Source organism: Cryptomeria japonica, unplaced genomic scaffold (genome assembly GCF_030272615.1).
Source record: "Cryptomeria japonica unplaced genomic scaffold, Sugi_1.0 HiC_scaffold_85, whole genome shotgun sequence".
Classification (NCBI taxonomy): domain Eukaryota; kingdom Viridiplantae; phylum Streptophyta; class Pinopsida; order Cupressales; family Cupressaceae; genus Cryptomeria; species Cryptomeria japonica.
This window is the reverse complement of record NW_026728907.1, coordinates 482501-493160: the sequence shown is the minus strand read 5'-3', so window position 1 is coordinate 493160 and position 10660 is coordinate 482501.

Here is a 10660-nt window from a genome sequence, read left to right as displayed (position 1 = left end):
GTTGTGACACACCCTTTAACCCACACACCCTAGCACCCACGTTGGCACCCACCTTGGAACCCAACCTAGCAACTTGGCACCCACCCCGTGACCCACCTTGGCATCCACCATAGCAGTCGCCGACTTGGCACCCACCTCGGCACCCACCTTGACACTTGTGGACCCACCTTGCCACTCACCCTAGCATCGACCCATCCTAGCACCCACCCTGGCACCTTTGCACCCTAGCACTCACCCATCCTAGCACCTAACCTGTGACCCACCTTGACACTCACCCTCGCACCCACCTTGGAACCCAACCTAGCACCCACCCACCCTGACACCAACCCTAGCACCTACCCACCCTTGCACCCACCCTGTGACCCATCTTGGCACCCACCCATCCTACCACTCAACCTATCACCCACCTTCTCACCCACCTTGGCATCCACCTTAGCACCCACCCACACTGGCACCTTGGCACCCACCTCGGGCAAGGTGGGTGCACACCCACCCTGGCACCCAATTTAGAACCCACCGAGCATGTTACCCACCTTGGCACCCACATTGCAGCCCACCCTAGTACCCACCCTATGACCCACATTGGCATCCACACCCTAGCACCCAGGCACCTCGACACCCGCCTTGACACCCACCCTAGCACTGAACCTGTGACCCACCTTGGAACTCACCCTAGAACCCACCCACCCTGTGAACCACCTTGGCATCCACCTTAGCACCCACCCACCTTGGCACCCACTCTAGCACTCACCCATCCTAACACCCAACTTGTTACCCACCTTGGCACCCGCCCTCGCGTCCACCTTGAAACCCACCCTAGCACCCACCCACGCAGGAGCCCACCTTGGCACCCAACCTAACACCCACGCATCCTGGCACCCAACTTGTGACCCACCTTGGAACCCACCCTAGTACCCACCTTTGAACCCACTATATCACCAACCCACCTTGGCACCCACCCTATGACCCTCTTTGGAATCCACCCTAGCACGCACCCACCCTGGCACCCACCATGGAGCGCACCCTAGCACCCACCCACCTCGGCACGCACCTCAACACCCACCTTGGTGTGCGCACTGCGCCAACCTCTCAAAGACCCTATGTGGTGCGCTCCAAAGTGTACACCTTTGGTGCGCTCCAAGGTGCGCACCTTTGGTGCACACCGAGGTGCACACCAAAGTGTGCACCGAGGTGAGCACCAAAGTGCACTCCAGGGTGCACACCAAGGCGTGCACCTTTGGTGCGGTCAATGCAAACGAATTCGGAAGTTGGGGTCGATGTCCTAATCGCTGCTGCAGACTACACGTATGAGAATCGGACAAATAGCTTTATATAGGGGAGGTGTTGCGTTTGATGGGTCGACTCCCCTGGTTGTGTGCACTGCACCAACTTCAAAGACCCTGTCTTGTTTAAGAAGTCAAAAGTTGGGGTGGATGTCCTAATCATTGCTGCAGTCTACGCATGTATGAGAATCAGACAAATAGCTTATATAGGGGAGGTGTTGCATTCGGTGGGTTGACTCCCCTGGTTGTGCGCACTGCGCCAACCTCAAAGACCCCGCATAGCAGAAGAAGTCGGAAGTCGGATTTTGGTGAGCACCAAGGCGTGCACCTTTGGTGCGGTCAACGCAGACGAATTCAGAAGTTGGGGTGGATGTCCTAATCGTTGTTGCAGGCTACACATGTATGAGAATCAGACAAATAGCTTATATAGGGGAGGTGTTGGGTTTGATGGGTCAACTCCCTTGGTTGTGCGCATTACGCCAACCTCAAAGACCTTGTTTTCGTTAAGAAGTCAAAAGTTGGGGTCAATGTCCTAATGGCTCCTGCAGGCTACACATGTATGAGAATCGGACAAATAGCTTATATAGGGGAGGTGTTGGGTTTGATGGGTCGACTCCCCTGGTTGTGCGCATTACGTCAACCTCAAAGACCTTGTTTTCGTTAAGAAGTCAAAAGTTGGGGTCGATGTCCTAATTGCTCCTGTAGACTACACATGTATGAGAATCAGACAAATAGCTTATATAGGGGAGGTGTTGGGTTTGATGGGTTGACTCCCCTAGTTGTTCGCATTACACCAACCTCAAAGACCTTGTTTTCGTTTAGAAGCCGAAAGTTGGGGTCGATGTCCTAATTGCTCCTGCAGGCTACGCATGTATGAGAATCAGACAAATAGCTTATATAGGGGAGGTGTTGGGTTTGATGGGTCGACTCCCCTGGTTGTGCGCATTGCGCCAACCTCAAAGACCCTGCATTGCGGATGAAGTCGAAAGTCAGAGTTTGGTGTGCTACAAGGTGTGGTCGAAGGTGCTCACCTAGGTGTGCACCTTTGGAGCACAGGAAAAGTGCCCTCCAAAAGTGCGCACCTTTGGAGTGCACAAAAGTGCCCTCCAAAAGTGCGCACCTTTGGAGCGCAGAAAAGTGCCCTCCAAAAAGTGCCCTCCAAAAGTGCGCACCTTTGGAGCGCAGAAAAGTGCCCTCCAAAAAGTGCCCTCCAAAAGTGCGCACCTTTGGAGCGCAGAAAAGTGCCCTCCAAAAAGTGCCCTCCAAAAGTGCGCACCTTTGGAGCGCAGAAAAGTGCCCTCCAAAAAGTGCCCTCCAAAAGTGCGCACCTTTGGAGCGCAGAAAAGTGCCCTCCAAAAAGTGCCCTCCAAAAGTGCGCACCTTTGGAGCGCAGAAAAGTGCCCTCCAAAAAGTGCCCTCCAAAAGTGCGCACCTTTGGAGCGCAGAAAAGTGCCCTCCAAAAAGTGCCCTCCAAAAGTGCGCACCTTTGGAGCGCAGAAAAGTGCCCTCCAAAAAGTGCCCTCCAAAAGTGCGCACCTTTGGAGCGCAGAAAAGTGCCCTCCAAAAAGTGCCCTCCAAAAGTGCGCACCTTTGGAGCGCAGAAAAGTGCCCTCCAAAAGTGCGCACTTTTGGTGCGCACCAAGGCGCTGGTTCGGTCGTTGCAGGCGAGTTCGGAAGTTGGGGTCGATGTCCTGAGCGGAGGTGCAAACTACACAGGTGTCGGAATCGGACAAATAGCTTATATAGGGGAGGTGTATGCTTCGATGGGTCGACTCCCCAGGTTGAGCGCACCGCGCCAACCTCAAAGACCCTACGGTATGGATGAAGTCGGAAGTTGGGTCCGATGACCGATTCGATTAGTAGGTATGCTCATGAGGTCGGAATTTGGGTCCGATGACCTGCCATGTGCAGGAAGGCGAATGTTGACACTGTGCGTTGCAAGGTGCACACCAAGGCGCTGGTGCGGTCTTTTTAGTCGAGTTCGGAAGTTGGGGTCGATGTCCTGATCGGAGGTGCAAGCTACACAGGTGTGGGAATCGGACAAATAGCTTATATAGGGGAGGTGTATGCTTCGTTGGGTCGACTCCCCGGGTTGAGCGCACCGCGCCAACCTCAAAGACCCTACGGTATGGATGAAGTCGGAAGTTGGGTCCGATGACCGATTCGATATGTAGGCATACTCGCGAGGTCGGAATTTGGGTCCGATGACCTGCCACGTGCAGGAAGGCGAATGTTGGCACTGTGCGTTGCAAGGTGCGCACCAAGGCGCTGGTTCGGTCGTTGGAGGCGAGTTCGGAAGTTGGGGTCGATGTCTTGATCGGAGGTGCAAACTACACAGGTGTGGGAATCGGACAAATAGCTTATATAGGGGAGGTGTATGCTTCGTTGGGTCGACTCCCCGGGTTGAGCGCACCGCGCCAACCTCAAAGACCCTACGGTATGGATGAAGTCGGAAGTTGGGTCCGATGACCGATTCGATATGTAGGCATACTCGCGAGGTCGGAATTTGGGTCCGATGACCTGCCATGTGCAGGAAGGCGAATGTTGGGACTGTGCGTCGCAAGGTGCGCACCAAGGCGCTGGTGCCGTCGTTGCAGTCGAGTTCGGAAGTTGGGGTCGATGTCCTGGTCAGAGGTGCAAACTACACAGGTGTGGGAATCGGACAAATAGCTTATATAGGGGAGGTGTATGCTTCGATGGGTCGACTCCCTGGGTTGAGCGCACCGCGCCAACCTCAAAGACCCTACAGTATGGATGAAGTCGGAAGTTGGGTCCGATGACCGATTCGATACGTAGGCATATTGGCGAGGTCTGAATTTGTGTCCGATGACCTGCCATGCGCAGGAAGGCGGAATTTGGGTCCGATGACCGAGTTGATGGCGTGCCATGCGCAGAAAGGCGGAATTTGGGTCCGATGACCGAGTTGATGTTGATGGCCCGCCATGCACAGGAAGGCGGAATTTGGGTCCGATGACCGATTTGAAGGCGTGCCATACGCAAAAAGGCGGAGTTTGGGTCCGATGACCGAGTTGATATTGATGGCCCGCCATGCGCAGGAAGGCGGAATTTGGGTCCGATGACCTGACATACGCATGGAGTCCGACTCGGGGGCCGATGTTCGATTCGATGACTTGCATTGTGGGTAAAGTCGGAAGTTGTGGTCTTTGACCCGATTCGATGACCAGACTTCGGCTGCTTGAGAATCGGACAAATAACTTATATAGGGGAGGTAGTGTTCTCGAGCATCCTCCCCCCGTGCCCGTTTATGTCGATTGATGCTGGTGCTCGACTGGTTGGAGCGCTCGGATGCAAAAATCTTGCACCAGGATTTATCGATTGTGATGGACACGGCAAGTCTCCTGATTGCTATGCAGGAGCTCATCGTGAATCTCTATGCGGCCTTGGTATGGACTCGACCTGCGGAATGGTTCGGCAATGGTAGTCGCTCCAACACGTCCTTGCAATGGCCACAGAGGTGATTCGACTAGAGCTCCAGTCTAGCTTTTGGGTTGCTTGGCGGACTGGTATAGCCGCGATCGAGTTCCGGCCATGAACGTTTTAGATAGCTCTTGGGCTTTCTGGGACGGAAGTCGGAAGTTTGGGCTGTTGTCCGATTTGATGACCATTCTTCGGATGTGTGAGAATCGGACAAATAACTTATATAGGGGACTGTGTTGTCTCACGCAGCCCCCTCCGTGCCCCTCTATCTCGACCGATGTTGGTGCTTGAAAGGGTTGGGATCGCTCGGATTTATAAACGTGCACCACCATTTGTCGAGTGTGAGGGACGCGGCAGGTCTCCTAAATGCTATGCGGGCGCTCTCTGAGAATCTCTATCCGGCCTCGACACAGACTAGTCTTGCTGAATGGTTTGGCACTGGTAGTCGATCCAACACGTCGTTGTTGTGGCCGCCTAGGCGATTCGATTCGAGCCCCCGTCTAGCTTTTGGGTTGCTTGGCGGATTTTGCCCTATCCGCAAGTGAGCTCGGTCCCTAAACGTTCGAGAAACCCGATTGCTATGCGCCGACTCTCTTTCTTGCGAGCCTCCATCTAGCTTTTGGGTCTCTACGGAACGGAAGTCGGAATCTGGGACCGTTGTTTGATTCGACGAGGCAGACTACGGTTGTGCGAGAATCGGACAAATAACTTATATAGGGGAGGTGTTGACTGGAGCATTCTCCCCCGTGCCCCTCTAACTCGACCAATGCTGGCGCTCGAACGGTGGTAGCGCTCGGATTTTCATTGAGCGCCAGCATTGGTCGATTTAGAGGGGCATGCGAGATTCCCGAATGCTATGCGAGGGCTCTAACGGAAATGTCTATTGGTTTCGGTATGGATGCAATTGCGAGTGGTTCGGCAAAGGTAGTCGTTCCGATGCGTCCATGTCGTGGCCAAATCGATAATTCGATTTGAGCCCTCGTATAGCATTTGGGTCTCTCGATGTGATTCCGCATTCCAGTCCCTTTGGGCACTGCTTGAGCCGCATCCCAGGGGGTTCCCTTCCCAATAATCTGCCTCGCAACCCGATTGCTATGCGGTGAGGCTCCTCGGCCGCCTCGGAACTATCTGTGTATCAGACGCATCGCGGGATAAGGGGTTGGCAACGGTAGTCGCCCCAAGCGCGTCCGATGCTTGGACCATTCCGAGGCGGCCCTGAAGCCTCTTCCGTCTAGCCGTTGGGTCCTTCTCGCCGCATCCCTCGCCTCGCACCCCGATTGCTATGCGGTGAGGCTCCTCGGCCGCCTCGGAACTATCTGTGTATCGGACGCGTCGCGGGATAAGGGGTTGTCACTGGTAGTCGCCCCAAGCGCGTCCGATGCTTGGACCATTCCGAGGCGGCCCTGAAGCCTCTTCCATCTAGCCGTTGGGTCCTTCTCGCCGCATCCCTCGCCTCGCACCCCGATTGCTATGCGGTGAGGCTCCTCGGCCGCCTCGGAACTATCTGTGTATCGGACGCGTCGCGGGATAAGGGGTTGTCATTGGTAGTCGCCCCAAGCGCGTCCGATGCTTGGACCATTCCGAGGCGGCCCTGAAGCCTCTTCCGTCTAGCCGTTGGGTCCTTCTCGCCGCATCCCTCGCCTCGCACCCCGATTGCTATGCGGTGAGGCTCCTCGGCCGCCTCGGAACTATCTGTGTATCGGACGCGTCGCGGGATAAGGGGTTGTCACTGGTAGTCGCCCCAAGCGCGTCCGATGCTTGGACCATTCCGAGGCGGCCCTGAAGCCTCTTCCGTCTAGCCGTTGGGTCCTTCTCGCCGCATCCCTCGCCTCGCACCCCGATTGCTATGCGGTGAGGCTCCTCGGCCGCCTCGGAACTATCTGTGTATCGGACGCGTCGCGGGATAAGGGGTTGTCACTGGTAGTCGCCCCAAGCGCGTTCGATGCTTGGACCATTCCGAGGCGGCCCTGAAGCCTCTTCCGTCTAGCCGTTGGGTCCTTCTCGCCGCATCCCTCGCCTCGCACCCCGATTGCTATGCGGTGAGGCTCCTCGGCCGCCTTGGAACTATCTGTGTATCGGACGCGTCGCGGGATAAGGGGTTGTCACTGGTAGTCGCCCCAAGCGCGTCCGATGCTTGGACCATTCCGAGGCGGACCCGAAGCCTCTTCCGTCTAGCCGTTGGGTCCTTCTCGCCGCATCCTTCGCCTCGCACCCCGATTGCTATGCGGTGAGGCTCCTCGGCCGCCTCGGAACTATCTGTGTATCGGACGCGTCGCGGGATAAGGGGTTGTCACTGGTAGTCGCCCCAAGCGCGTCCGATGCTTGGACCATTCCGAGGCGGACCCGAAGCCTCTTCCGTCTAGCCGTTGGGTCCTTCTCGCCGCATCCCTCGCCTCGCACCCCGATTGCTATGCGGTGAGGCTCCTCGGCCGCCTTGGAACTATCTGTGTATCGGACGCGTCGCGGGATAAGGGGTTGTCACTGGTAGTCGCCCCAAGCGCGTCCGATGCTTGGACCATTCCGAGGCGGACCCGAAGCCTCTTCCGTCTAGCCGTTGGGTCCTTCTCGCCGCATCCCTCGCCTCGCACCCCGATTGCTATGCGGTGAGGCTCCTCGGCCGCCTTGGAACTATCTGTGTATCGGACGCGTCGCGGGATAAGGGGTTGTCACTGGTAGTCGCCCCAAGCGCGTCCGATGCTTGGACCATTCCGAGGCGGACCCGAAGCCTCTTCCGTCTAGCCGTTGGGTCCTTCTCGCCGCATCCCTCGCCTCGCACCCCGATTGCTATGCGGTGAGGCTCCTCGGCCGCCTTGGAACTATCTGTGTATCGGACGCGTCGCGGGATAAGGGGTTGTCACTGGTAGTCGCCCCAAGCGCGTCCGATGCTTGGACCATTCCGAGGCGGCCCCGAAGCCTCTTCCGTCTAGCCGTTGGGTCCTTCTCGCCGCATCCCTCGCCTCGCACCCCGATTGCTATGCGGTGAGGCTCCTCGGCCGCCTTGGAACTATCTGTGTATCGGACGCGTCGCGGGATAAGGGGTTGTCACTGGTAGTCGCCCCAAGCGCGTCCGATGCTTGGACCATTCCGAGGCGGCCCCGAAGCCTCTTCCGTGTAGCCGTTGGGTCCTTCTCGCCGCATCCCTCGCCTCGCACCCCGATTGCTATGCGGTGAGGCTCCTCGGCCGCCTTGGAACTATCTGTGTATCGGACGCGTCGCGGGATAAGGGGTTGTCACTGGTAGTCGCCCCAAGCGCGTCCGATGCTTGGACCATTCCGAGGCGGACCTGAAGCCTCTTCCCTCTAGCCGTTGGGGCTTTCTCGCCGCATCCCTCGCCTCGCACCCTGATTGCTATGCTGTGAGGCTCCTCGGCCGCCTTGGAACTATCTGTGTATCGGACGCATCGCGGGATAAGGGGTTGGCAGTGGTAGTCGCCCCAAGCGCATCCGATGCTTGGACCATTCCGAGGCGGCCCTGCAGCCTCTTCCGTCTAGCCGTTGGGGCCATCTCGCCGCATCCCCCACCTCGCACCACGATTGCTATGCGGTGAGGCTCCTTGGCCGCCTCGGAACTATCTGTGTATCGGACGCATCGCGGGATAAGGGGTTGTCACTGGTAGTCGCCCCAAGCGCGTCCGATGCTTGGACTATTCCGAGGCGGCCCTGCAGCCTCTTCCGTCTAGCCGTTGGGGCCATCTCGCTGCATCCCCCACCTCCTCGGCCGCCTCGGAACTATCTGTGTATCGGACGCATCGCGGGATAAGGGGTTGGCAGTGGTAGTCGCCCCAAGCGCGTCCGATGCTTGGACTATTCCGAGGCAGCCCTGCAGCCTCTTCCGTCTAGCCTTTGGGGCCATCTCGCCGCATCCCTCGCCTCGCACCCCGATTGCTATGCGGTGAGGCTCCTCGGCCGCCTGGGAACTATCTTCGTATCGGACGCATCGCGGGATAAGGGGTTGTCACTGGTAGTCGCCCCAAGCGCGTCCGATGCTTGGACTATTCCGAGGCGGCCCTGTGGCCTCTTCCGTCTAGCCGTTGGGGCCATCTCGCCGCATCCCCCACCTCGCACCCCGATTGCTATGCGGTGAGGCTCTTCGGCCGCCTTGGAACTATCTTCGTATCGGACGCATCGCGGGATAAGGGGTTGTCACTGGTAGTGGCCCCAAGCGCGTCCGATGCTTGGACTATTCCGAGGCGGCCCTGCAGCCTCTTCCGTCTAGCCGTTGGGGCCATCTCGCCGCATCCCCCACCTCGCACCCCGATTGCTATGCGGTGAGGCTCCTCGGCCGCCTTGGAACTATCTTCGTATCGGACGCATCGCGGGATAAGGGGTTGTCACTGGTAGTCGCCCCAAGCGCGTCCGATGCTTGGACTATTCCGACGCGGCCCTGTGGCCTCTTCCGTCTAGCCGTTGGGGCCATCTCGCCGCATCCCCCACCTCGCACCCCGATTGCTATGCGGTGAGGCTCCTCGGCCGCCTTGGAACCATCTTCGTATCGGACGCATCGCGGGATAGGGGGCTGTCACTGGTAGTCGCCCCAAGCGTGTCCGATGCTTGGACCATTCCTAGGCGGCCCTGAAGCCTCTTCCGTCTAGCCGTTGGGGCCTTCCCGCCCCATCCCTCGCCTCGCACCCCCGATTGCTATGCGGTGAGGCTCCTCGGCCGCCTTGGAACCATCTGTGTATCGGACGCATCGCGGGATAAGGGGTTGGCACTGGCAGTCGCCCCAAGCGCGTCCGATGCTTGGACCATTCCGAGGTGGCCCTGAAGCCTCTTCCGTCTAGCCGTTGGGGCCTTCCCGCCCCATCCCTCGCCTCGCACCCCGATTGATATGCGGTGAGGCTCCTCGGCCGCCTTGGAACTATCTGTGTATCGGACGCATCGCGGGATAAGGGGTTGGCACTGGTAGTCGTCCCAATCGCATCCGATGCTTGGACCATTCCGAGGCGGCCCTGCAGCCTCTTCCGTTTAGCCGTCGGGGCCTTCCCGCCGCATCCCTCGCCTCGCATCCCGATTCCTATGCGGTGAGTCTTCTCGGCCGCCGCGGAACTATACCTGTTATTGCTACTGCATCCTTCGGCTGGTAACCTCCTCTGCCGCCTTGGAACGTTCTCTTTGTCGGACGCGTCGCGGGATAAGGGGTTGGCACTGGTAGTCGCCCCAAGCGCGCCCGATGCATAGACCGCTCCGAGTCGACCTTGCTTTCAGCCTCTCACATGCATAGACCTCTCTGAGTCGACCCTGCAGCCTCTCACGTTTAGCCTTTGGAATCTCGCCTCACAACATGATTGCTATCCTTGATGCATCCCTTGCCTCGAGCCCTGATTGCTTTCTTGGCTGCATCCCTCCTCTCCTCACAGCCCGGTTGTCATCACTGCTTCATCCGTCGCTTCATGCATTCTGGCTGCTGGGCCCTTCCCACCGCACACCTCGATTGCTATCTCTTCTGCATCACACACCCCGATTGCTATCTCTGCTACATCCCTCGGCTCTCACTTCTGCATCCTTCGCCTCACACCTCGATTGCTATCAATGCTGCATCCGTAACCTCACACCCCGATTGCTATGCGGGGAGGCTCCTTGGCCGCCTTGGAAATTTCTGTGTGTCGGACGCACCGCGGGATAAGGGGTTGGCACTGGTAGTCGCCCCAAGTGCGCCCGATTCTTAGACCGCTTCGAGGTGACCTCGTAGCCTCTTTCGTCCAGGCTTCCTGCCTTCAACGCCCTTTTTACACCTCGATTGCTATGCGCGGGCTCGTTGGCGTCTATCACCTCTCTGCGAAGAGTGGCACGATGATTGTTGGGGTAAATCGTAGCAGTCCGATCTCTGGCCTTGGGCCATTGTGAGGGCTGATCGATTTCCTGTGCGCATCTCGTGTTCGCCCAGTAACAGACTCGACGACTTGTAATCGGTCTTGTTCCCGATTGTTCCTGGAGGTAGTC